This window comes from Gallinula chloropus, assembly GCF_964237585.1.
Source record: "Gallinula chloropus genome assembly, chromosome: 7".
Lineage (NCBI taxonomy): Eukaryota > Metazoa > Chordata > Aves > Gruiformes > Rallidae > Gallinula > Gallinula chloropus.
The window spans coordinates 11,247,078-11,274,846 of NC_140092.1; positions in this window are offsets into that span (position 1 = coordinate 11,247,078).

The window sequence follows — 27,769 nt, forward strand, 5'->3', positions numbered from 1 at the left end:
ATTTTACATTTTTGTCATTTAGCTCCACTACTAAAATGTACATTGATGTGTAACTACTGGAATATCCTTAAAAGAAATAACAGGGAAGAATTTCCTGATTTAATATGATATACAGCATAGAGGAAAAATTAAAATTAAGAAGTGATTTAATCATACAGACCTCTCAGACTGAAATAAATGTTCTTTTCTAACAGTGAAAGAAAAGTAAAAACAAACCACAGATAATTATTGAGATTTAAAAAAAACTTCAACAAAACAACACCTTTAATTAACTAAAATTGTTGAAGATTTACATTTTGGTTTTGCAATTATCTTCAAATTTTAATTGGATTTAATAGAACATTTGAAAAGAAAAATGAAACATTTCCTGAGGGATTTTTTTAGCTCTGTAATAGCAAAGCAAAAGGGTAGTTTACAAGAAACAGAACAAACAAGAAGAAAGTGACATGCAGTTTTTGATGGCATGAGACATACTATATTTGAAGATACTCATTGCACAACGAAAAGTTTTAACATCACTATCAATGATAGGAAAGAATATAAATTATTTGGCTCATGGCACAACAATGAAAAGAGACACTATAGCACTTAGATGAACATCATGCTTGTGATGGCCTTAGCATGAAAAGCAAAAGATTCTGCTTCTTTAACATGATAAAATAAATCTGTTATTATTGTTTCTTTTCCCTTTTCATTGGTAAAATCTTAATTGCTAAATTCAGGATGACAAGGAAGCAATTTGTTTCAGTGTTGAAAGAAGAATTTCCATGCATTCTTTTTAATTACATAGCAGTCATTACTATTTTGCTTAAAAGCTTTCATGACTGAGATTATTGTGGTGAAAAAGAATGTTATTACTAAGACTTCTTAGTGACTAAAGAGGCCTTATGTAACATCAGGGGATATCTTCAATGCTATTTTGTACAGTTCATGTCTATGTATTTGCTTCCTTTTCAAATGAAATTATTTCTTTATTTAAAAATTATTTATTTCTCGATATATGGCAAAGAAGACGTTGAATTTTTTATTGGGTTGTTTAGAGTGGTTTTATTATTTTTTTAAGTTTTCTTGAAAGCTGGAAACTTTACATAAAAATATATAAAATCCTTTGAAGCCAAGTCTGCAGCTGCTATAGATTTGTGGATATTTCTCATCTATATAATTAAAGCAAGGGCAAGACATTTTTTCTCTTAGATAGGATCTGAATAAGCTTTAATTCGATAAAGCCATTACTACCTTTGCTGTTGTTATACAAGAGAACCCTTAAGTCTGTAGCAGTGAGAAGACTAAATTACAAGGACAAGAAGGACTAAACTAGAAATTTCTAGGAGCTGCCAATTAATTTTCCCTATCTAAATGTGTATCACAAGAGTATCCATGGCTTTGTATATGAGCTAAGATAATTCTAATTATTTCAGAATGTGGAAAACTTCCACCTGAGAAATGAATTTTACCTATGTTTTCTTCACATGGGTTAAGGACTTGATACCTAAACATGTGAATCTCCTGTTCCACAAAGTTCACAACTGAATGAAGGCATTGCAATTATAATATCAGGTGGAGCTTAAAGAAGCATCTGTGCTTGCTGAAGGAGGAGGGCAGGAAACAAACTTAGAAAGACTGTAAATGACAAATGATTCCCTGTGGAAAGATTGTAAGTACACAGATTGATGCCAGAATCACTGTGTAGGCATTAATAATTTCTGTAAGAATACCTTTCTGTTTAGTTATACTGGGAATGGCGGAGCCAAAACACTAACATCTCATCTTCTAGATCTTAAACCAGTTCAAGAAGTAGTGATCCATTCTGTTCAAACATGTTCCTAGCTGTGCAAAGTTTGGAATTACCAGTATAGCTTGTTTCTGTCATTTACAAATGAAGAGCCTTTTCAAACCTTCCTCGATGCTGTCATGCTGAATAGTCTGGCTGTCACTCTTGGCCTGGATTACATTGTTGAAAGCAAATCTGTGTCACTGACCTTACCAGTAAGGTTGAGTATGCCACAGAATGTCATCCCAGGGGACATCATTTAGAAGTTCTCTGTGAGACTTGTTGTCACCGACACACTAACTATGAGATAGTGATGGTAAATTGTCAGAATTAATGAATGTTGAAATATGTTCCAAGAGACATTTTGTACTGAGGGCTGCAAAGAGGGTTAACGGGTAAGCAAGCCAATTAATGCCACTGCATGTATGTAATACACAAAAAAATATTTTCAGAAAAGAGATGTAATGCTTTTGGTTTTCCATTTGGAAAACTCATAGCCAGCATCTAGCAACTCCAGCGAAAGATAGTAAAAGCAGACTATGAGTGTACCCAGCTAAATAGGTTTTAGGAAATAACACAAAGTGTCTATTTTGAGTTTATAAATTTCTCTTTCATATTAAATCAGAAAAGTGTTTTGGTAAATAAAAGTTTCTTGAGGGTATTCCTTGAGCAAGTTGATTGGGGTAGGTACAGTATTATCAATTATTAATAATTATCAATATTGATTAATACTTATCAGTGAATGTTTCTACTATACAAAAGGTGGCAATGCTATATTCTCAGGACTGGAATAAACTTAAGAAATAGCAATTTCAACCTTACCACACTGATTTTTATAATCCCCAATTCTATTATTGTTATCATTATTAATAACTTCAGAGAATAATGGGGGTTTTTATAAGATTTGAATAAGAAAACAGAAAGTATACTGCATTTAAATGCATCAGCATTAAAATCTGAAGTAGAATTTGGAAAGAAAACAGAACATTAAAACCTTTATCTATGGCAATGCAAAGACATTAAGAGGTATAAAACAAAATTAGGTCTAAATTGTATAAAGTATCGAAGAAGATGAAGATTTTATATTTAAGGCATTGTGGAAGAGGGTATCAGCACCTGGACTCTACATTGACATGTAAAAGAAGAAATGAGAGATAAGGATGATAATTATAGCAGCCATGATTTGAGCAGATTAAAGAGCTAAGATTAGCATCAGAGAGACTAAAGGATAAGTTTCTGTAATCAATGTAACTCATGTACCTAGTAATGGTATATAGAACTAAATATGTCAGTACATTTTTCAGTATTTAAGATTGAAACTTTTACTGTAGCTTATCTTTATAGACATTTATACACTATCACTATTTCACTTATGATTCTTAGAGCTATTGCAGAAGGGCATTAATGCTTATCAACATATAACAGGCTTACTTTATGTTTAAAGGAAACATGAGCATGAGTAAAAGTAAAATTTGCCAGAGCTAATTCCACTGCAGAGCAACCTTAAAAAAAATTGGAGTATTTCAGTATGACAAAATGGCTGTGTGATTGGGTGCATGTTAATCTACAAATACCAGTTTGCTTTCACTCCTGTAAGTATTGTAACTATCAATGAAGATTCAGCTTGAGTTTCTGCCAACAGCTCTAGCACAAAGTTGCTTGACCATTATAAAGACATCCCTAATATATTCATGTTCCTCTTTATTAACTCAATTAAGCTTACGAAACTTTGTTACAGTTTTTAAGAATCATGCTGAAAAAGGGCTCAGAACATTTTATTGAATGATGTTCAGTTCAGTCAAAGAATCCTTGATTGGAGTCACAGCCTCTTTTTCTCACTGACACATGCAGAAAGTACACTCAGATAACATGTTGACCTACAGTGCCTGAAAGACACTGGCAAAAGGGACTGTTTTTCTTGTACATGTGCACTGCAGCTGAGCTCTGTGCCTCTGTTCATCCCCTCCTTACTGGATGGTTGGAAAAGGCCTGAGTAAAAAAGTCCGTTTTCCTAAATCTGTCCAGACCACTGCTGCTACAAAATGAATGCAGTATGCACAGGTAACATATTTATAATACATTCTGTTCTAACAAAGTATTTCTGTGATCAATGTGCCAAAAACAATAAAATACAGTTGTAATATGTTTTCTTGTAATTAATAGCAGTTAGATTTATCCATAAAATCATTTCCCACTGTTTAAAAGCGCAAGCTGATGTTTTGTTTCTTACATTCTGATAAGCCTGGATTTTAAAAGGAGGGAGGATTTGTGTTTTAGCAATACTTGCAGTTTGACTCCTACCATCTTCACATTTAATTGTACTAAATTAGGCTCACATTTGATACTAGCTGATAAAATGTAAAGAAAAGTGCCACCTTATATATTTACTGCTGTTTTCTTCTAGTGTGGGCTTCTGTTTAGGTAGTACATTTGGAACTCAAGATCAGATGCAACATCACATACTTTACTGGCACCATGATACTAAGGTAGATGAAAAAGCACACTTGGGCAAGTATAGAAAGTCCAACATGTGGCTCAAACAGAACTAATGCAGTTTTATAATAGTGTCTGTAAAGCCTCTTCACTTGTAAACAAAACTATGTCAATCAGAGATTACATCTCTTACCCCTCTTAACGGCCTAAAGCTATAAACTGACACCTCTGCAGGTGCTGATATAGCAGTAGCAGTTATCTGTCCTCTTTTCCACCAGCTGGAGCTCCACAGCTCAGCTGGTAAAGTGTTTCTGGCAAATTCTGTCTAATCCACAGAGGAAAGCCGGTCAAGTTTCCAAACAACACAGCAACACACGCCAGGCTCCTTAGAACAGAGACAACCACAGAATCTGTTACCATCAGGTTAACAATTGAGCTTAAACAGTGTGTACATAGGTCTCAGCTGGCTTGTCTCAGAAGTAGTCCTGAGACACCCACAACTTAGTTGGATGTTCTGAGTGGCATAGATTCCAGCATAGTGAGGACTATGAAAAAAACACCATCAGCACAGCCAGATCTGAAAGAGGATATCTGTCCTTAGCCTGCAGCCAGCTATTTAAATTGCTTGTGCTTACCTGGGTGATTTTGCCTGAAGAGGATGAGGGATCAATCACAGGAACCACTCTGCTGGAGGTTACTGCCCTCTCGGTTCTGCTGGCAAAAGGATAATAATGAGCAGCTGGAGGGCATAACTGTAACAGGGGTCTTTCACCTGCATGCCAGTTGTACCATGATGTCTGCCTACAGTCTGACTGACATAACGATGCTAGATCTAGCTTGTAATATAGACCTGGGTTAATTAGGTTAGAGCTTTCTGTGTTGCTCTGTATATGAATCCTTAAATTTCTGTGACTGAATATGTATTTTTGTTTCCCTGTATTTCCTTTATATAAGATTATTAATACATAATATAGTATGATTTCTCTTACTGCAACATGAAATGTTTAGATATTCTGACTTTTCTAAGTGTGATACCATCACAGTATTATCATAAGGAAGAGACAAAAAGGGTGAAGAGGACCATCATTGCAAGATCCATGCAGCTTTAGTCAAAAAAAGCATTTAAAATACCAGTTATTATATAAACTATCTGAAAACTGGACTCAGTAGGAAGAACATAGCTAATGATCAGCTTTCAGCACAGTGACCAGTTGCTTCTTTAAATACCTTCGGTAAGATTCTGAGACAAATAGTTGGGATTCAGTATTAATTTTCATTTGGTGATGGGTAGCCACAGCCAAGCATTTTTAAAAATTTCATATGTTTATCATTTGGCATTGTAGCTGAGTGATCTGTGTCCAGTTATGTGATAAAAAGTTCATCTGAACACACATAGGAGCAACAGCATGTGTCAAAATGCAAATAATATCCTTATGTAGCTATTTCCAGGCTCTCTCATAGCTGGAGAGTGAGCAACTCATAAAATTTATATCTTTAAAAGTGCAGAAGAGCAATTATCACCCTATGCTTGCCTTTCCTGAGCCATCTCAGGGAAGCCTAGCCTGAATGACCATCTGTGGTCCTCATCAGATAAGTTGAGGGGAACAGCTCTCTTGTTCACCTTTTGGACTGAGAGGGCTTACTGCCTACGGGGGTTTGAGACTTGTGATCATATGCAAGAGAAGCACTTTTGCGGATTGTACAAGTCAACAGGATGTTTGGGGTAGGACCAAAAGAGATTAAAATGTCTTTGAGGAGTTTTGGGGAGTAGCAATCATGGAAAAATAGAATCATAAAATCATTTAAGTTGGAAAAGATCCTAAGATTGAGTCCAACGATTAACCTGATATTGACAATCCAACCACTAAACCATGGGTGGCTATTTATACAAGTGAATATGCATTGTATACAAGTGTTTATGTTCATGTCTACTGGGAATATGTGCTACTGGATGGATCCTGGGGTATGAAGCTGTGTCAGGCTTCCTCAGTGTCTTATTTGGCAACTCCCTAACAGCAGTCATAGAAAATGGAATACAAAGTCTTTGAGATTTACATTTGTTAAAAGTGACTTATCTAAACAAGTTGCAAGCATGCTATTTTGAATGTATGTATTAAGTTTTTTGGAGGATATGTATTTTCTTTTTTTGCATAAAATTATTTTATTACATATTTTTTATAAAACTTTTATTGCAGAGTGTTCATAAACACATGGTTAAGCTATGTAAGCTGTTAGAGCATTATGTGATACTTTTCTGAATAAGCAGACCTAGACATGAGAGATTTTAGTGGCAGTAATAAGATGCTTCAGACAAATGTCACAAGGGTTGATAGTGGAGAAAGGACTGACAGACAAGGGATGATATCACCTGAAGTACTAACAGCCTTACTACCACTTGAAGACCCTCCAGATATGAAGTAGCAAGAGACTTACTGCCACTGGAAGAACCCTTGTTTTCAGAAGTATCATCACCACAAGTGACAATGCTACAGGAAACTTCAGGAAATACAGTTGAAATCATGCAAGAAATTTAAATAATTTTCCTGTATTCTGAATCCAAGTACACTTGGCCTGTAACCAAACAAGATGAAATATAATTATGCATTGCGCATATGTGTCTCAGAGACAATAGTAGTATCTCTATTAAGATTAAATATTAAATTATAAATATAAAATTATTAAAGACTGTAATTTCCCCTTGAATGAGGGGGAAAATATGTATTTGCTTCAATTAGCATTACAATTCTTCTATCACTCAAAATAATAAAACAGTTGGCTGCAACTTAATTGTAGATAAGAATTGCATTATTTTAAGGTCAATGATAATGTTAAAACATTTTAACCTTATTGGAGATAGGTATATAACTATGACTTCGAAACAGTCATTTAGTTTTCCTGTTTAACAGTAAGCTTTGTACTGAAAACCAAAATCTGAGGTATTTAAATGTAATAAAACTGATTTAATATATGATAGTCCCATCTGTATGTCGTTTCTAATGTACTTCTGCCACACACAAAATTTAAAGTAACATGATTACAATCAGATTAGTGTGTCTATGCAAGTAAATGAGATATTGCAGATCTATGCGAGTGAAAACTGCACTTCCTAGTGAGACCACTTTGCATCACATTAACTTAAAATGAATTTAGAATATTCATATAAGATACTGCCTGGAAAATCCAGCCTTTGTAGCAATACTGTACAAGTCCAGAAATCCTTCCCTCTGTTGGGGCACAGAAACTGTTTCCTGTTAGAAGTTTTCTTCTGGTATTTAGTTAAAATCTGACTCAATCAGATAAATTGATCCTTGATCAAGTTGGAAGAATTAGGCTATTAGGGGACAGAGAATTTTTTATTTCCACCAGGAATAAATAGAAGGATCAATACTTTACTGAAGACATACCATATACATGTCTGTGTGTGTAAATATATATACACTCAAAAAAATTATCTATGCTCAAAAAAAGTGTGCAGCTGTATGGAAGGGAGTAAAATAAGAGATATATATTAAAAACGAAGCTTTCCCATGAAAAAACTCCATTAGCCAAAGGAGTAAGTTTTCAGTCCTGGGGAAGAGATTGCTTTGAACCTCAGAGAACTTGCCTTTCAAGTATGGACTTCTGATTGGTTTCAGTTTTAACTCCAAAACTTTCATGCGCCTGTACATGTAACAGTTTTAGACATCACAGTTCAGTTCAGCTTAAATGCTGTGCAAAATGAATGTATGGAATTGTGCTCCAATGTCACAGTATGTTGACACTAGCAATAAAAAAAGCGTAGCTGGAAAAAGCCAGAAGTTCTGACAAAGAAATTCCTGGGGATTTGAAACTAAAGTTCCGCTGGATTGAATTCTAAATTCTGTTAAGGAGCAGTAAAAAACGAATCATATTTAAGTTCAGTATTTATCATCTACTGCTTTGATCTCAGTGAAATCCCCTGAAATCAACTCGATAAAGCTTATTCCAGAATAAATTGTTTTCAATAAGTTTTATTATTATTGTAATGAAAAAGCTTTAAAATTATGCCATTTAAAAAATAGATTCTTCATCACTCCAAATCTTTGTATCAATATTTACTTCTTTTGGAAGATATCCTCTGTCTCATCTAATATTTCAGGTTTGACAGAGAGAGAAATTATTATGGAAGGCATTTTTCCTGAGCATCTTTGAGAAACCATCGCACTTTAAGTTGTAAATTTTAGAAAACACACTCAATTTCCTTAGAGAGATCAAATAATCAAATCTATAGAATATTTTGGTCTACTTAAAATATATGTAAGTGCTTCTCTGCTGAGGAAAATGACATTCACTAAATTTCATAATGGTTTTACCAATTCCACATGGAGTGAGCATTTTAAAACCATTAAACCCATAAGAGGACTAGAAGTGACCACCATTATAGGCTTAAATGGCTTTATTTATTATGCTTTTTTCATTAATTTTAGATATGAATGAGTGTCAATGTGTACTGTCACTTTATAATCAGGCCTTTTATTATTGCTTTCACATTATATTATTATTTCCTCCCAAAGCATTCATATTTACTGAAAATCAAGGACAAGCAGTATCCTAAAGCTGTTTCAAAAGCAAATTGTTTTACACAAGAGACATTTTTTAGTTCATTAATATGTACAGAACATATAGAGAGTAGTTTTGCCTTTTGCATAATCACATACAACTACAGAAACAAGACAAATGCATCACAAGATGTTCTGTTACTTTTAGAAATGCCATTGTAAGGATATCTGTGTCATTAAGGTTACTGATCAGAACAGAGTTTGAAAGTTTTATGAGAAACATTATTTTTATGAAAGTGACATAAAAAGAGAAGGCCTACAAAGAGCATAGTTCCTGCAATCATCAAGAATGACTGAATGGAAAATCTCATAGCTGTTAAACTTAAAGGTATGCTCTATATCTTCAAAAATTATTCTTACTGTAGACGTTTTAAAGCTAGAAAAGCTGAATGATCATACACCTTTATTTATGTAGTTTCTTATAAGTAAATTCTGTTGCTATTCAAGTATTACATTAAGTTTTTGGCAGACAACACATAGAACCACATCAGTGTCTCTAAAATCAATATTATCCCAAAATAACTTCAGATAGGCTTAGAGATATGGCTTTCTAAAGGGTTCCACTAATGAAAAAAAAAATATCATCTCTGGTTTAACAACAGTGTCTCTCAAGTGCTTTACCAACAGGTTTACAAACTTGGAAACATACACCAGGACGCTCAGAGTATTTCATTTTACTGTGTTCAAAGGTCAGAATCCTTAGACCACTTTATTTCCCTTAATGGTAAGAGAAAAACAGCTTGAATAAATAAATGAAATAACATGAAAAAATATCCATCAGCTATATCATCTGAAAGTTCAAGACAGTAGTGTCACTTCAGGGTCATATAGGCATGAGTTAGTTGCAGCAAACATTTTATATTTAAGGATCATAATTAAAAAGGTCACAAAAAGCAAGTCAGGCTAGTTTAAGAATCACTGTTTGCTTTCAATGTATAAAGATGACAAGATTCTTCTTGTCATCCACAGTGGAGTATAATGCGAGGAATCTTTTTGTTAATTAATGACAGTTTTTAATAAGAGATCAGGAATATTTTATAATAGATCCAAAAAAATGGGCTAATGTTCTGAAGCAACTTTTTAAGTGGAAGATCTTAATTTTCTGATGTGGGCATTGTGAACAATTTCTTAGAAGTATTGCAAGTTTGGCTGATAAATGAAATCGAAAAGGAGGAAGGAGATGTATGCTGGAAAAAAGTTATTACTATTTCAAAAACTTGAGGATATTATTTCTGTTTAAGTTAAAGGAGATTGCTACACTTGTCCTGCATTAGGTATGTCAATGACAAACTCCTGTGTTTTCAGTCTCATAGCATTTTATTCGGAATTCCTTAGACATTAGAGCATAGGAATTCAGGGAATTATAGATATCCTGGCACAGCTAGTAATTCTGCATCATAGATTACAGAGTTTAAGGATTTATAAACAATTCCGGACTGCATTACTAGAAAATTAATATTGATATTATAAGAACCACTCACTTAAATTATATGCAATAATATATGGGTCAAGGTTAAATGAGAAAATGTCTCTTGTACAGGTGTGAAAACAGGGCCGTTCCAATAGGGAAACCCTTAGGCAAGAGGAATTTAAATTGGAAACAGACACCCACCTGAAAAAGATATTGAAGGTACTGGGTTGCAACATGATGTACAAGTACTGGAATATAGGCTGTCAAGAGGAGTTCAGTGTGTGATGACGAATTGCCTAGAGCCTCTCAGAAAGTAAGTAAAGGAAGCTAATCTTAAAGGAAGTTTTTTAGAATTTCTAGGAAAGAGTAGAATACTATAAACTGTTAAGTCTTGGGGGGCATTAAAGGAAAGCAAATAAAGCACTAACAGAGTATCACTTTCAGAAATCACAGAAAAATTTGGAAGAGAATAATGCTAGGGTAACTGAAGCAAGAAAGCATAGCTTCAAAGACTTGATGAAGTTCTTTGTTTGAGCAGTGAATACCTTATTTCATTTCCCTAACATGTTGTATCATTTATTCAGTCAATTTGAGTTTCAAGTGGCAGCTATCCCTCATTTTTTTGCATTATTTTATTGCATATTATACATGAAATAAATTCCTCAAAATATTGTTGTGTTTTGAGGAATTTATTCTAAACAGTTTCCTTTTAAGCTTGCATAGAATCATAGAATCACAGGGGTTGGAAAGGACCTCGAGAGATCATCGGGTCCAACCCCCTTGCCAGAGCAGCTCCCTAGCTCATATTGCACAGATAGGCGTCCAGACAGGTCTTGAATGTCTCCAGACATGAAGACTCCACCACCTCCCTGGGCAGCCTATTCCAGTGCTCTGTCACCCTCACTGGTCCACATGTTGGTGCGGAACTTCCTGTGCTCCAACTTGCAGCCATTGCCCCTTGTCCTGTCTCCACAGACCACTGAAAAGGGGCTGGCTATTTCCCCCTGCATCCATCCCATACTTAAGATATTTATAAACATTAATAAGATCCCTCCTTAGTCTTCTTTTCTCTAGACTGAACAGTCCCAGCTCACTCAACCTTTCCTCATAGGGGAGATGCTCCAGACCCTTAATCATCTTTGTATCCCTCCTCTGGACTCTCTCCAGGGAGCCCAAAACTGGACACAATACTCCAGGTGGGGCCTGACCAGGGCAGAGTAGAGGGGGAGGATCACCTCCTTAGACCGGCTGGCCACACTCCTTTTGATGCATCCCAGGATCCCTTTGGCACCCTTAGCCACCAGGGCACACTGCTGGCTCATGGCCAACCTGTCATCAACCAGGACTCCCAGGTCCTTCTCTGCAGAGCTCCTCTCCAGCAGGTCATCCCCCAGCCTGTAGTGATTCAAGTGGTTATTCCTTCCCAGGTGCAAGACTCTACACTTGCTTTTGTTGAACTTCATCTGGTTTCTAACTGCCCAGCTCTCCAGCATGTCCAGGTCTCGCTGAATGGCAGTGCAGTGTTCCTGCCTGTCAGGCACTCTTCCCAGCTTTGTATCATCAGTGTGGATGCTATTCCCTCATCAAGGTTGTCAACAAAGATATTAAACAGGGGTGGACCCAACACCAAGCCCTGGGGAACACCACTAGTCACAGGTCTCCAGTCAGACTCCGCTCCACTGATCACCACCCTCTGAGCTTGGTCCGACAGTCAGTTCTCAGCCCACCTCACTGTCCACTTGTCTATCCCATACTCTCTCAACTTTGCTATCAGGATGCCATGGGAGACAGTATCGAAAGCCTTGCTGAAGTCAAGGTGGATGACATCCACCCTGCATTTACCCAGTCAGTGATGACATCATCGAAGGCTATGAGATTGGTTGAGCACGATCTCCCCTTGGTGAATCCATGCTGACTCCTCCTCATGACCTTCATTTCTTCCAATTGCTTGGAGATGGCATCCAGAACAAGCTGTTCCATCATCTTTCCAGGGACAGAAGTGAGGCTGACTGGCTTATAGTTGCTTGCATCCTCCTTCTTGCCCTTTTTAAAGACCAGAGTGACATTGGCTAACCTCCAGTCTTCAGGCACCTCTCCTGTTTGCCAAGACCTGTGGAAGATGATAGAGAGCAGCTCAGCAATCACTTCCGCCAGCTCCCTCAGGACACGTGGATGAAACCCATCAGGGCCCATGGATTTATGTGCATTAGTCCTGGACCATCCCCAACTCAACCAGAGGGAAGCTCTTAATTTCCCAAACTGTCTTACTTTCTTCCAGGGTCAAGGGGTCCCAAGGGGTCTTTAAAGTGAAGACTGAAACAAAGAAGTCATTCAGTATCTCCACCTTCTCAGCATCCTCCGTCACCAGGACACCCGCCTCTTTCAGCAGGGGACCTACATTATCCCTGATCATCCTCTTACTATTCACATATCTAAAAAAACCCTTTTTGTTATCCTTTATGTCCCTCGTCAGCTTCACTTCCAAGTGGGCTTTAGCCTTCCTAGTTGCATCCCTACAGGCCCTGACAACCTTCCTATATTCTTCCCAGGTGCTCATACCCTTTTTCCACAGTTCATAGACCTTCTGCTTCCCTTTGAGTTTACACATGAGCTCCCTGCTCATCCACACAGGTCTTCTGCCTCTCTTTCCTGATTTCTTGCTCAAAGGGATGCTCTGATCCTGGACTTGGAAGAAGCACTGTTTAAATGCTACCCAGCTCTCACAGACTCCCTTACCTTCTAACAGTGTAGCCACGAGAGAGCTTCCATTAAGTCACAGAAGAGATCAAGGTTTGATCTTCTAAAGTTCAAGGTAGCTATCCTACTTTTTGGCTTGCTACTTCCACTCAGGATCTTGAACTCTATGATTTCATGGTCACTTTTTCTCAAGCTTCCCTAATGAGCCCAACCTTGTTGGTTAAAACAAGGTCCAGTACCCACCCTCCCCTTGTAGGTTCCTGCACCATCTGCAGTAGGATATTGTCTTCTACACACTGCAGAAATTGTCAGGACTGCATATGACTGGCCCTGATGCTTGACCAAGCATGAGCTTGTCCCTATACAAACCCAGGACTAGAATCAAAAGATGTCTATACCTTTTCTGAGACTCACTGCGTAGTCTAAAGTGCAGTATGATGGATGAGAGAAGCATCTGGAGTAAGATCCATTAGAAAAAAAAATTAAAAAAATAGCAAATAAACTTCTCATGAACAGAATACCTGACCAGTTTGTACATAGGTCACTGAAGTAATTCCTAACTTCACTTTTATTTAGTCCTGCAATCTTTTAATCCTTGAACTACTGTTCTTTCTCTCAACAGTCTCATATTTTATGTTCTTAAATAGTTATACTGAACTGCAGAAGTTATATTCCTGTTTCTAAGGAAAAAAATACTGTATTTATTGTTAATCAAACTATTCAGTTCAATTAATGGAGTTGATTTGACAATTAAGATACTGAATTCTATTATTCAGGTAACAGTTAAAATCAGTCACTTTTAAACTCCACTTTGGATTACAGTTCAGTGAACCCCTACACATCTGCACAACTGGCAATAACAAAGTTCTTAAATCCAGTCATAACCCAGACTTTCCTCATTGTGGCTTCTTTCTGAGTCTCAATCTCTAGCTTGTACATTTTTTCACAACATGCTTAGCATGAAGCTCCTGAGAACTGCAGGTATAGCTATTGCTTTCTAATCTGTAAAGCATTTATAACACAGTCATTATTTCTACTTTTACCTTTACAGCATTTTTCTCACCAAAGAAAACACAGGTCCAGAATCAATTTCTTTCCATTCACACCAATAATGTTAAAATGTGTTATTCTGCAAAAAAATAAAAAACCCCTTTATGTTAGAGAAGGAACCAGTGGTCCAGAAGCAGGTAAAAATGAACAAATTCAAATTTTTGCTTTAATGTAAGTAGTACATGAATTCTATATTGCCCAAATAAGAACATTATCTCCATTTACTAAGCAGTGAACTACAATGCCAAAGTACAAAAACACATCTAACCATGTAGCCTGACTCTCATAGTAGACTGGAATCTGCTAGTTGATACCTAAGGAAGTGTAAAAAAAAAAAAAAAAAAAAAGGCAAGTAAGTAGTTTGCATAAGCCTTTATAGCTCTTGTACTCTGAGAATTCTGCTACAGTCACCACGGAAAGGATAACGTGTAATGTGATTCATTTTGAGACCAACCTTAAACTTTCCAAAAATTTGCATGAAACAGCCATTGCATAAATTATGGAACAGTTAATAGAACAGGGAGAAGAATGAAGAACTTTATTATTCTTGATGAGTGTGCTAATAACATGGAAATAATTGTTCCCTCTACGTTTTATTTCAGGCACAAATAAACTTAATTGGTTCATGTTTCATAGCAGAATCCAAAAGCAACACAGCTTTAACAGGTAGGTTGAAGAATGTTTCTCTATCGTCAGAGAATTCTATATCAAGGAAGACAGAATCGGGCAAGACACTGACCTGAATGCCACCAGGCTGAATCTTTGGGTGCGAGGGGTTCAACTGTAAGTGTAATTAAATGCATGAAGTAGTTTGCAAAAAACCCTGGTTCTTTTCCTTTCAGAAAAATGTCACTGTCATAGTTAAAGAGCAGGCTAAATTGTACACTCAGGCAAAATGACTATGTGGTGAGAATCAAAACTTGTCTCTCTTTAGTTGTTTCATAGCAGTTCTGTACAGCCATGACTGAGATCTCTCAGATTCACCTTATCCTTCACTGAGAATTAGTGAAGAATGACTTCACTAAAATCAGCTCATCAGTCAGCAGAGAAAGAGTGTGACATCCAGAAGGTTCACCCTTTTCTAAGATAGATCTCTAAACCATGTGGAATAAAAGCTTTTCCTGGTGGTGTTTATTTCTCTGCTATGCCTCTTGGAACAGACTTTCTTTTTGCTAAACCATCTGAAGTTAGATGAAATTAATCTGCCTTGGGAGTGCAACATCTAAGTGTCTTCTCACTTAGTGAGATAATTATTTTGGATTCAATTCTAAACCTCTTAACAGTTTCTCTGAAATATTTAAACCTAAATATTTGTCATAGAATATTCACTTAATTTCTGTGGAACAAACCTCTATGACATCAGCAAAAAACATTTAACCTAATTGCTTATGGTTTTTAATCATATCTTGTGGTTCAAATGAAACCCATTTGCATTTTTGTTCCAAGGATTTGTTTAAAATTCCTCAGATAATAGAAACTGATGGCTTGGCAAGAATATTAACTTCTGATTACTGTCCTTCAGTTCTATTATACGAAGTTCTTTTCAATATCTCCAAGGAAATGTATCTGACATTTCAAAAATTTAGGAATTCAGGGTATATTCCCCACTTGCAATAATTCTGATTTCAGATATTTAAAGTTTTAAAAAGGATGCTTTCTACTTGTACTCCCAGATATATACTCTGGCCTTCCACAGGCTTCATTGTAAAATTTAAAATAGTACATGGATTAATCTTGGTGCATTCTTACATAAAAAAGAATTGTAGAGGTGGATGTTCTATTCCTTAGATAATCAACATAGTATTTTCTTAATTTTGGATTAATTTGAATATCCTTGCTTGTAAAGCAATATTAATTGTACATATGTTACCTCTGAATCTGTCCTCTGAAACCAGGGATTAGTCATTGGGCTATTCTACATCTAAAATCTGCATGCAGATTACAAATTATGAGATTAGATTTACTAAAAAAGTTATTTTTATTAAAATTCAGCATTTAAAATACACCAAAGAGCATTGGACAGAACATTACTTTCTGAGACTAGACTGTCTTTTTTTAACTTAGCTGTTACATAGAAGAAGATATAAACCTAACCAAGTCTGCATTATATGCACAATTTTCTTCCTGACTGTCGGTAAAATGATAGCATTAAGGACACTATATAACTCTTCAACCAGAATTATAAGTTAATAATCCTGTTTCGAGTGTAATGAGCTAAAAGGATATTATGAATTCCTGAATTCATACTTGATTTGGTTTTCTTTATGTTCATGAAGTTAGGAAATTAATAAAATCCAGTAAAGTGGTAGACATGAGCAAAACAGCTTAAAAAGTCCTGTTTCTACTACATCTAGCAAGAAAAAGAACAGCTGAGATCTGCCATATAGCAGAGATTATATGATTGCCACAAACCCTCAGACCACAACTTTTCTCTGTTTCCCTATGCATCCTCATGTCAACAAGCTGAATTTTCCTTAATTCTCAACTACCACAGCCCAAATAATTTCAGGGAAGGCTGTGTATGTGCAAATGTGAATAAAACTTGTGTTTTAGTGCTTCATCTGCCAAGAAAGTGTCTTCATACATATTTTTATTTTATATTTAGTCAAGTGCACATTTACAAAGAAGGACAGAATCTCTTTGTGTATGTGCGATTTATATATAGCTTTGTTCTTTCAGCTAGGCTGGTCAAAACTAGTCAGTGAACATTCAAAGGAAGCCTTGTAATATATAAAATATCCCTAGAGGGAGGGAATAAATGCTGTTTAAGATATTGAATTGTTGGAACAGAGCCAGTAATGCAATTCTTGTTCAGTTACATTTTTAGATGACTCATCAGATCTTCTGCTAATCTCCTCTTCGAGCCTCAGGGAGAATGGTCTTCAAAATCGCCTGAACAAGAGAAAAAAATCAAAACCTGAAGAATCCTTTACACAACTTAATAATAATAATGAATCCACCATTTGGATCTCTTTCCAAATGTGATCCTGTGTCATTAACCAATGATAAATCTGAAAAGATGAGTAAACACTGTAATCTTTTTTCCTGTTTTACCATGAAAAATTAAAAGAAAAGTCAACAATGTGGTTAGATGTAACAGTGATAGAGAAACCGGCTCCTGGAACTAATTTAAAGCAGGTAGTTTTGGGAAAAGAAATCATAGATATAAAATGAATTTATTAAAAAGAAAACAAAAGAGGGAACCAAAAAAGAACACATACCTTTTGTGCTTTTGTGCTTTTGTGCCTTTTCCATTCCTTCCAAACACTGGGCCATGGTAATGATTTCTCTTTTTCTGTGTGCTCATCTATTATGCTTTAACTCATAGCTTTAAATCAAATAGCATCTCCTCAATGTTTGTCACTTTCCTTCTCAAACACTAAAGAAATCTGCCTGTGCCAAAGTCTTTGTCAGCAACATTGTCACATCTGTGCCAGTGAATTTACCCATTAATGATATAAGCGATAAAGTGGGTCTTTTCTTACTCTTTTCTTTTTCTTTATTTTTCTTTCTTTTTTTTAAGGCAACCAACTGTATTAACTATTACCTAGCATTAGACTTGACAAGGGAAGAAGTCAGTCTAATCCATTAGTGTTATATATTTTACAATGAAATGAAAAAGATAGGAAATTGGTTTCATTAGTATAAAAGGGAAAAAAAAAACCACAAACCAGATACTGAGGAACACTAATGGCCTCCAAAGAAATGGTGTGGATATTATTTTTTAAATTACCTATGTTTCCACCTTAACAACAACAATCTTCTATGTGAAAAAAATGTGAGCCTTAGAATGCATGATGGCAAAGGCCAAGATGGAAAATATCCCTAGGGAACGTTTCCATTATTTTTGACATATTAAATGCTTTCTGCTTTTATTCATAAGTAGTGGAGAGACAGGAAAGCTTTGCCTGCTGAATTTAAGCACTGGTTCTTTGTAAAATTAACATTTTTAGTTCATTCTATATTAAGCTGCTGGCAGGGGGATGCTGGGAGAAAACACTAGTTAAAAAAAAAATGTAGTAGCAAACTTCCTTTTAGTATTATACAGATGCTTGTGGATAAACTGAGCTTTAATTCACCTGTCCAGACTGACAGGGAAGAGGTTAAGACATTGGATTTTCTATTATTAACACACACCTCCACTGACTTCCAACACAAATACAGAATTTCAACTGCAATACTGATGAATTCATAAAAATCATAGAATCATCACAGAATTATTTGTGTTGGAAGAAACCTTAAAGACCATCTAGTTCCAACCCCTACCATGGGCAGGGACATCCTCCACTAGGTCAGGTTGCACAAAGCCCCATCCAACCTGGACTTTAACACTTCCAGGGAAGGGACATCCACAGCTTCTCTGGGCAACCCGTTCCACTGTCTCACCACCCACATAACTAAAAATTTCTTACTTGCATTTAAATCTACCATCCTTTAGATTAACCCCTTGTCCTGTCACCACAGGCATTGGAAAAAAGTCTTCCTATATCTTTCTTTCAAACTCCGTTTAAATATTGGAAGACTACTATAAACATCTCTCCTTGGAGTTGTCTCTTCTCCAGGCTAAACCACTGCAACTCTCTCAGCCTTCCTTCACAGTAGAGGTGTTTCAGCCCTGTAATTGTTTCTGTAGCCTTCATTGAGACTTGCTCCAACAGTTCCATTTCTTTCTTATGCTGGGGGGGATGGATGCAGTACTCCAGGTACAATCACACAAAAACAGAGTAGACCAAGAGAATCACCTTCCTCAACCTACTGACATACTTCTTTGGATGCAGCCCAGGACACAGTTGGTTTTCTGGGCTGCAAGTGCACATTTCTGGCTCAGATGCAATTTTTCATCTGTTAATATCCCCAGAACATTCTCCAAAGGGCTGATCTCAGTCCTTTCATCCCCAGTCTGATACTGGTGGTTTCCCTGACCCAAGTACAGGATCTTTCACTTGACGTTGTTTTACTTCATGAGGTTCATAGGGCCCTACTTCTCCAGCCTGTCAAGGTCCCTCTGCATGACACCCCTTCCCTCTACCATATCAAATGCACTACTCAGACTGGTGTCACCTGCAAACTTGCTGAGGGTGCAGTTAATCTCTCTCATTAATAATAATTTAACAGCACCAGGCTCAATTCAGACCCTAGAAGGACACCATTTATTACTGATCTCCATTTGGACTTTGAGACATTAAATGCAAATCTTTGGATGCAGCTATCTAGCCAATTGCTTACCCATCAGAAAGTCCATCCATCAAACCCATATCTCTCCACTTTAATGATAAAGATGTTGTGGGGGACCGTGCAAAAGTCCTTACAAAAGTTAAGGTAGAGGATATCAGTTGCTCTTCCCTTATTCATCAATGCAATCACTCCATGGTAGAAGGCCACTAGGTTAGCTAGCTGTGATTTATCCTTTTTGAAGCCATGTTAGTTGTCTGTGATCACCTCCTTGTCATCCATATGCCTTAATGAAGCCTTCAGTGCTAATTCAAACCAATTGTTCTTTTTCTATAGCTTGCCATCATTCATAGCCAAAGTGTCTTGCAACAAAATAAAAATGCTACATTATCAATTAAAAGTATCTTTACATTAGCATTCTTCATCCATAGTTGAAAATAAGTAGGGATCTCCTGTTATTCCAGTTTTTCAGTTGAGAAGTGGAGACAAAGAATAACTGAATTGCATACATTAAGCATGATCAAAACAATGCCATAGAGCAGCAGGAATGGGGCTGTTCAAAACAAGTGCTAGTAAACCAGGAGCCATAAGTGACCACAGTACAAGCAGTGCCCTCACAGACAGGGCACAGTCCCAGAGGGTCTAAGCAGAGTGAGCACAGCTGTGTGCTGAAAGCAGGGTCTGTCGACTGACCCTGGTGAGGCAAGCAACAAAACAGGCTCAGGGTCTATCAGAGAGTCCAGCCAGGAGCAGAAGGAGATTGAATCAGAGACAGGAATAAAGACAAGGCTATAATGTGAGTGCAAAGTTTACAAGGAGACAAGGCTAGAGACAGGACTATAGCACAGGAGAGAGATTCATCTGGGAGACAGTAGCAGAGAGAGAGAATGGGAGACAAGCCACTCATCATGTGTTCCAGACACAGTCTACATACCCAGGTTAGTTTGACAGGATCTACCTTTTGTAAACCCATGTTGACTAGGCCTGATCCCCTGGCCATCACACATGTGCTGCATGATAGCTCCCAAGATGACCCTCTCCATGACCTTCCACAATGTGAAAGACTGCTGTCAGTCAGTCTTCCAGCCTGGGTGGAAAAGACGCAGCCTCTTTATTAATCGTAAGAAGTGCCAGTGTACATGAAATAGTTAGGGATTAATAGAGGAAAATAGGATCATAAATACTATTTTACAATTTAATGGTTAGGATCCTCTTGGGAATTGCAATTGTTCCTTTGGGTGTCCTAGTCTTATGACTGTCTTTTTATTTTATCTAATAACCTTGCTTATGTTGTTGAAAACACAACTAAGAGTGTGTTAGACCACTGGCTAACATGTTTTTTTTCTTATGATTTTTCTTTGATATTAAAATATATATTCTTTCCTGTAAGTTCACATCTTCAGTAGGATGCATAAAGATCATCCTTAACATGTTAAGTTGTTCTCCTAAAAATTAAGGAATGAAGCTTTGAACTTTAAGGCATTTACTAAAGTGTCTTGCTCTCTGAGTCAATAGTTTAACCACAAAGTTGTTAGAAAGAGAATGAGTATCACCACATTATCAGTGTGTATGTATATATATATGTATATATATATGTCATTTATAACAGTTTTAAAACAAGCTGGTCAGTGCTGCATTTTTAATCAGTTCTTTTGGTATGTATTAGATATATTTCTTACTTCTAGTCAGGTCACTTTTTTCAATCTCTGCTTATTAAGTCATAATAATTATTGTATATTCTATCAAAGATAAGAACTAAGAGATAATTTCATCTTTCTTTTACTGTCATTAGTTTTTTATACTGATCTTCTCTGTCAGCACATAAAAAATAACAAAAAATAATTCCACTGGATTGAGAACATAAAATTTATTAATCTGCTCCTAGTTTCATTCATTAATAATATGTACTAGTTTATAACTGACAGTAACAAATGCCATTTAAGTTATAAACACATACACCCAGCCCCCCCAATTATATAGACCATGTTAAAAGCTTTATTGCTTGTATTCTCTATTTCCTCCATTTTCCACTTCAAAATTAATGTGCAAAACCACTTTTATTCATGTAAAGCCTGCACGCTCCGTGTATGTGCATATATAGAAATTTTCACAAGAATACTCCTTAAAATATAAGGCAAGCTGTAATTCTTTAAGAAATTCTTTTAGTTCCCATTTCAGGAGTTTAATTGACACTGTGGGCAGCTTTTGTTTACAATATAGCCTGTAGAGCAGTAAGCACTAGTGGCCTTAGTCCCTGATGAGAAATTTTTAAAATATATTAAAAAAATTATAAACAAGCAATGAACACCTGCTGAAGTTATTATTGTTTGGATTACATAGATAATTTTATATAAGGCTAGAAATAATAGACAATAATGAAAATACTTTTGCTCCTTTTAGAACAGGGCTGTGGTAGAAATGGTATCATTAAGTCTGTAAGTAGAGCAGAAAAGGACAGAACTTCTGCTACCCATAATGACCTTCTTTCATTTAAAACAAAACAAAACAAAACAAAACAAAACAAAACAAAACAAAGAGTCATGGTTCCCTGTGTGGCATGTTTCCTAAAAAGAATTTCTTACAATCAAAAACATGCTCAGTGCTATCAGTGCTGTCATCTACCAGCTTTGAGTTGCAACAAAATCTGATTTTTCAAATGAATGAAATGAGAAAACAAACATGCACACACAGATTTTCAAGTTGTTTTAAATGATTTTGAGTTTGATCTAGCTCAGTAAATATGTCTTTCTGAGTTAATGGGATGGAATTTAGTTTGTTATATCACAGTCCACATTTCAAAGGTTTTATTATACCCTTCAGTAAGAATGATTCTCTATCTTTCTTTTGTTTTGAATCCTACTGGGAGGATAAAGCTTTGTTTCCCTATTTTTTGTGACAGTATTACTTTTTCCTCTGGTATATTTTCACTGAAGTGGTAGCCCTGGAATATAACATCAGTAACTTCCCTCGTCTTCACACACTGAGCTCAGATCTAACTAGAGTAATAGTTTGCTATTGGTGGAAGTAAAAAAAAAAGCCGTAGTGGAGTTAGTCTTGCCTAGCAGCTAGATGTCCATCCAGCAACTCACTCACATTCCACACCAGGATGAGAAAGCTCAAGGGTTAAGATAAAGAAAGTGAGATCACTTACCAGTTACTGTCGCAAGCAAAACAGATGTGATGAGGGGAAAAAATGTTGCATTTATTGCCAAAAGAGATTCATGTACCAAGAAACAGACAAAAAAAAGTAGGAAAAAACTTCACCCTGTCAACACATACTCCTTTTTCCGGGCTCAGCAGGCTTCCTCCTGAACAGCATACTCCTGACTCCTCTCCCTGCCTTGAGCAACACAGAAAGAAGGAGAACAGAATTCTGTGGTCAGTATGTGACAGTTCTTCTCTACCACTCCTTCCTTCTCAAACTATTCCCTTGCTCCAGCATGGGATCCCTCCCATGGCACAATGCTTTAGGATAAGTCTGATTCTGCATACACTTTCCGCAGGCTGCAGATCCTTCAGGAAATGTCCACCTTCTCTGGCATGGGGTCCTCTATAAGTTGCAGTGTGTATGTCTGCTCCACTCTGGTCCTCTTCATGGGTTGCAAGGAAGCAGCACCTCTTTTCCCTTCTCCGATCTGTGTGTCCACATCTCTACCACCATCTTCTCATTCTTCCTCTGCCTGGGTTTTAGGTTTTGCCCTTTCTCAAACACACTCTTAGAGATGCCACCAGCTTGGCTGACAAGCGTGTCTCTGTGCTGTGACCAGGTCTGTTGCAGATCCAGGTGGAACCAGATGGACCCAGCTGTGTCTGGCACAGGGGACACTCTGGCCTCTTCTCTCAAGGGCCACCCCTGAAGTCCCTGCTACCTGCACCTTTCCATGGACACCAAATAAAATTTCCTCTTTCAGTTTGTTTTGCTTCATGCTTCATTTTCTCTTGACCAAAAGACAAAATATAGGTAATGTTTTCATTCAAGTACCAAACCCCTTTGGTTTTGACACTTGAGTTTCATTATTTCAGTGCTGAGGGACTCCCACCATGACATTGCATCACTCTGCCACATGCCTAGAACAGAATATTTCTCCCACACATCTCTAAGAAACAGTCATATTGGATTATTATTTGTTTTATTTTTGCAGCACAAAAATTTGTCATGAGATGTCAGTGCATACCAGGCTCTCATGAATATTTTACATTTAAAAAGATGCTTAAATTTGAACGTCAATTTAACTGTTCAGTGGAAATATAGGTTGGGATGGGATATAAGCTTTTTCACTACTGTATGCAGAAATTAATTTAAAACAGAGTAATCTTATTGAGTAAAATGATCTTTCATCAAGGACAACTTTGCCGTTGAATTTCTTTATGTTTAAATTTAGAATGGAAAAAAGACATGTTCTTCACCCCCACTGGTAAAATTCCTCAATATAAAATATTATCTACTCATACAGGGTCCGATGTTCCTATAGCCTGCAGTTTAGAGCACTTGGGTGGGAGACACAAGTCCTAAATTCTCACACTAGAAATTATAAAGTGTCTCAGAGCAAACATACAGGCTGAAAAGCTATACATTAGTTAGGAAAAACAGTTCTGTGTATGAATAGTGCTGGTATGTAGGCTTCAAAATGGCATTGAGCTGCTTGGTACTTTTGAGAAATTCTGTATGTTCCCAGTGGCTGTAAAATCAGTATTCATGGTCATATTTTGAGATTCCTTGGGAATTTGGAATTCACCATGGATGTTTGTTTGTTTGTGGGTCTAACTTTGAACTCACATGCTGAATGCAGCAGTTAGGTGTCTTATTTCTCAATTCAGTACTTAGGGGATTTTTTTCCATGCCAATAACCTTCTCACATCGTCATTCAAAATAAGACTAAAGATTTCATAGTAGTTGTTGTATAATATGGAATAGCCAGACTGTATAACAATATTGTTAGATGCTCCATCATCTTAATATTTCATCTCATTTCATATTCATATAAATATAAGTGCTATTCATTAATGCAGAACTAATTTTTAATTGGGAAGTCAGTACCATGAAAATATATCCTCCTATTGGTATTTAGTGCTTTTCCTGCAGACTAACCAGGACCTGACAAAGTTGGGTGGATATATTCACTACCTCTGAGTAACATTACTGAGATGAGTAAGAACTCTGAGAAAAAAAGGAAATAAAATAAAGTATTTTTTGAATATTCAGGTTGTTTTTTTGAAAACCATTCAAAAGGCTTTTCAGATACTGATGCTTATGGAAAACAAGGCTGTATCTTCACAAGAAATTTGCTCTACTGATGTAGATTTTGGCTGTATAACTAAACCTTGAACAGAACTAGAAAAAATATGTAGCTATTAGAAAATGTCTGCCAGTTAAATGGTTCTTCATTTTCTCTTTTTGTTAGAATAGCCAAACATTTCCTAAAACTCTATCCATTACCTTAAATTTAATAATCTATTTAATTATTTACACATTTTCAGATTAGATCAAATAATTTCTGGTTGTAGAATGAAACACGTAAAGACATTCTTGAATGCCGTGCATAGGTTCCAGCAGAGATACTTCCAGAAATGGTGCTTAGAAAAGATACAATTGAAGTTTAACTCAAAATGACATTTCACTTCTTCTGGCTTGTTAAAAACATATCATTTTACTCTTGGTAAAATTAGTCTAAGACTTCAATTACTTCAACCAAATTATTAGAAAAAAAAAGTTACTAAGTACAGTAAAAGGTGAGAGGATGAAGACAACCTTCATCTTTCCTCTTAGATAGGAACATAAATTAAATCACTATATACCCATGGTGATCTCTGCTTCATGCTGACTGCTAGTTCTCTTATGTGGATTAAGATATGGTCTGTATCTGCAAATACTTAACTGGAAGTACTTTATGTTCTATATTATGAAAAATACAAAGAAATATCTTCATTTTCTGCTGCATGAAGCATTTGCTGCTTTAATGATCTGCAGCTGGATTTCCATCCTTGTCCAGATCTCAACCTTGACTCTAAACAGGCTTGAGAATCAGAAAGTATTAATAAAGTGTTTGGTAAAAAGTATCTGTTTGTTGTCATCTTTCCCACAATAACATATACATTGACTAATCAAAAAGATGTTACACAATATCAGAAGAAAATTACATCCCTTTGTGAAGGGAAGATGAAAAGCATAAACCAGTTAAGATGACTATTTATAACAATTATTTATCCATGATGTTCTTAAATATCTGAGGACATTTCTGCCTGGCCATATGTATATGTGATAAGCTCACTTTGCTTTCTGTAGAACTCGGAAGAGAGAAAATTAGGTAAGATAATTTAGTGTTACTCAGGTGAAATAATTCAGGTAAGATAATTCAGTTAGTTATTCCAGATTACAAATATCACAGAACATAGACAAGAGCTTCTGAAGTTCTAAATGCAGTGATTTCATTCAGAGGCCTTTTGAATTATCTCTAGGTTCTTGGCCAGATTCTAAATATTTTTCTTATGTCAACTTACTTGTGATTAAGTGAAGAAGGAAGCTATGAATGAAGATGGAATCTCTGTGAATGGGCCAACCTGATACATAGTGTTGCAGAGAACTGTTAAGCAGCTGCTATGTTGCCTTAGGAAATTAATTTACTTAATGCAGTAAAAGTTGACTCATCAAAATATTCTAATAAAATTCAATAACCTTAGTACTTAGGAAGTTGATTTGTCACAATGTAGATGCACCACCATGAAGAGAGAATCATGCCACACTTCTTGTTAATGTATCACCTATGTTAAAGTACTACTGAAAATAAAAAAAAATATTGATACAGTTTTTGTATCCATATTCTTTATTCATTTATATTATAACTTGGTCATTTGAAATATTTTCTTTGCAGCAAAAGTTGAATACGAATATTATGAAAAAGCTTGCCCTGGCTTGTTATCTCTGTTGGCATCTGAGCCATGTTATCCATTGTAGGCTAAAAACAGATCCTTCAGTCAAGCATGAACACACAAAGACACATGGAAGCTTATGCTTGATAAGGGTACATTGATAAGATCATTTGAAAAAACTCCTCAGACCCTGTAACTAGACTGTTAAAACTAGTAAAATATAATAGGGGAATAGCTGGTGAAGAGAACAAAAGTGTTCTGGATTTTAAAATTAATTTCCTGAAATATCATTGCCTATGATAAAAACATCTTTATTTTTAAGTGGCATTTTCTTTGCAGCCAGATGTGTGTACACATGCTTGTATTGGTTTTTGGCATTCAACAAAAATGACCTTTAATGTACAGCTCTGGTTACTGAAAACTCTAAATCCAGAGAGGAACAAGTGCAGAAAGAATATCTCAGTAGGAGACTATTGTATAACTTCAGCCTAAAAAAATTTAGTGACAGTAAATTTTATAAAAGACCTATGAAAACAGTAGCTCAGTGACAGTTCTCAAGGAAAGGTGCTACAGTAATTTTTTTACCTCAACTACACATAAATTAAAAAAAAAATACTGAATTACAATAAATAAAACACAAAGTTGTCCATACAATACAATGAAGTTTAAGAGTGATTGTAAAATTTAAGGAATTACCAATAAATGAAAAAAACAACAAACCAATACAACTAACAAGAAGTAACTTGACTAACAAGTAACTAGGAGTAGTTCCAGACATAATATAAAATGTAAATACTTCCAGAGTGCTAAAATGTGGGTTTTTTTAATTGCTACGATTGCTTCATGTTTCAGGGAACAAGTAGTTTGAGAGAAATTATCTGCCTCATCAGTTTCCCCAGCAGAGCACTCCATTGACTCAGATCAGTGGACAGAATTACAGTATCTGTGTTTTCCCAAGAAGCTAGAAAGCATTGTTTCCTAATAGATACAGTAACTTTGACATTCTGGCTACACATTGCTATTTTGTTAGTGGAAGAAGTTGCTAATTAATCTACACAAACAAACCAAATTATTGAATTAAATCCATTATTTGTGTTGATTTGAAACCTAAATTTGAAAGTATGTAATTACAGAAGTTTCTCTAAAGCTCTTACTTTACTGTAATGTTTTGCCTAGAGGTAAGGAATATGGTAGACTATTTCCAAAGGCAAATATTAAAGTTGATGTGAGTTTCTGAGTTATGCCAAGATTACAGGCCAAAGTTATCTTCAGAATTTTAAAAGCCACATGTTCATCAAGAACAAATAAACCTCCCCTTGGGCTGATCTTCCAAACTCATTGAGGCTCTGGTGTTAGAACACAAGTATCTAAATAGGACTGCAATGAACAATATAGTAATGCATCTTGATTCAGTGACTATGATCTAATATAAAATGGTTATCCAGTTTTGTGGGTAAGCATTTTATTACTCCCCAAATCTAGGAAATATCCATCATCATTGTTTCTGTTCATTAAAATAGCTACATTTCTATCACTCAAAAAAAAGGTCACAAAGAAAGCAAAAACTAGCAAGAAACACTGAACCACTCTCCATAGTACTCAATGGATTGTACTTACCTTCATTGTAGTTCTATAAACAACTGTAGAAAACTTAGTGGGAAGACAAAAGCAAAAAAAACCCAAAAGCAGTACAAAACCCCAAAATCTTTCAAAATTGTTAGGACAATAAGAAAGATTGGAGAAAGACCCTGGCCAAAAAAAAAAAATAAATTGCTAATGACCTGAAAGGAA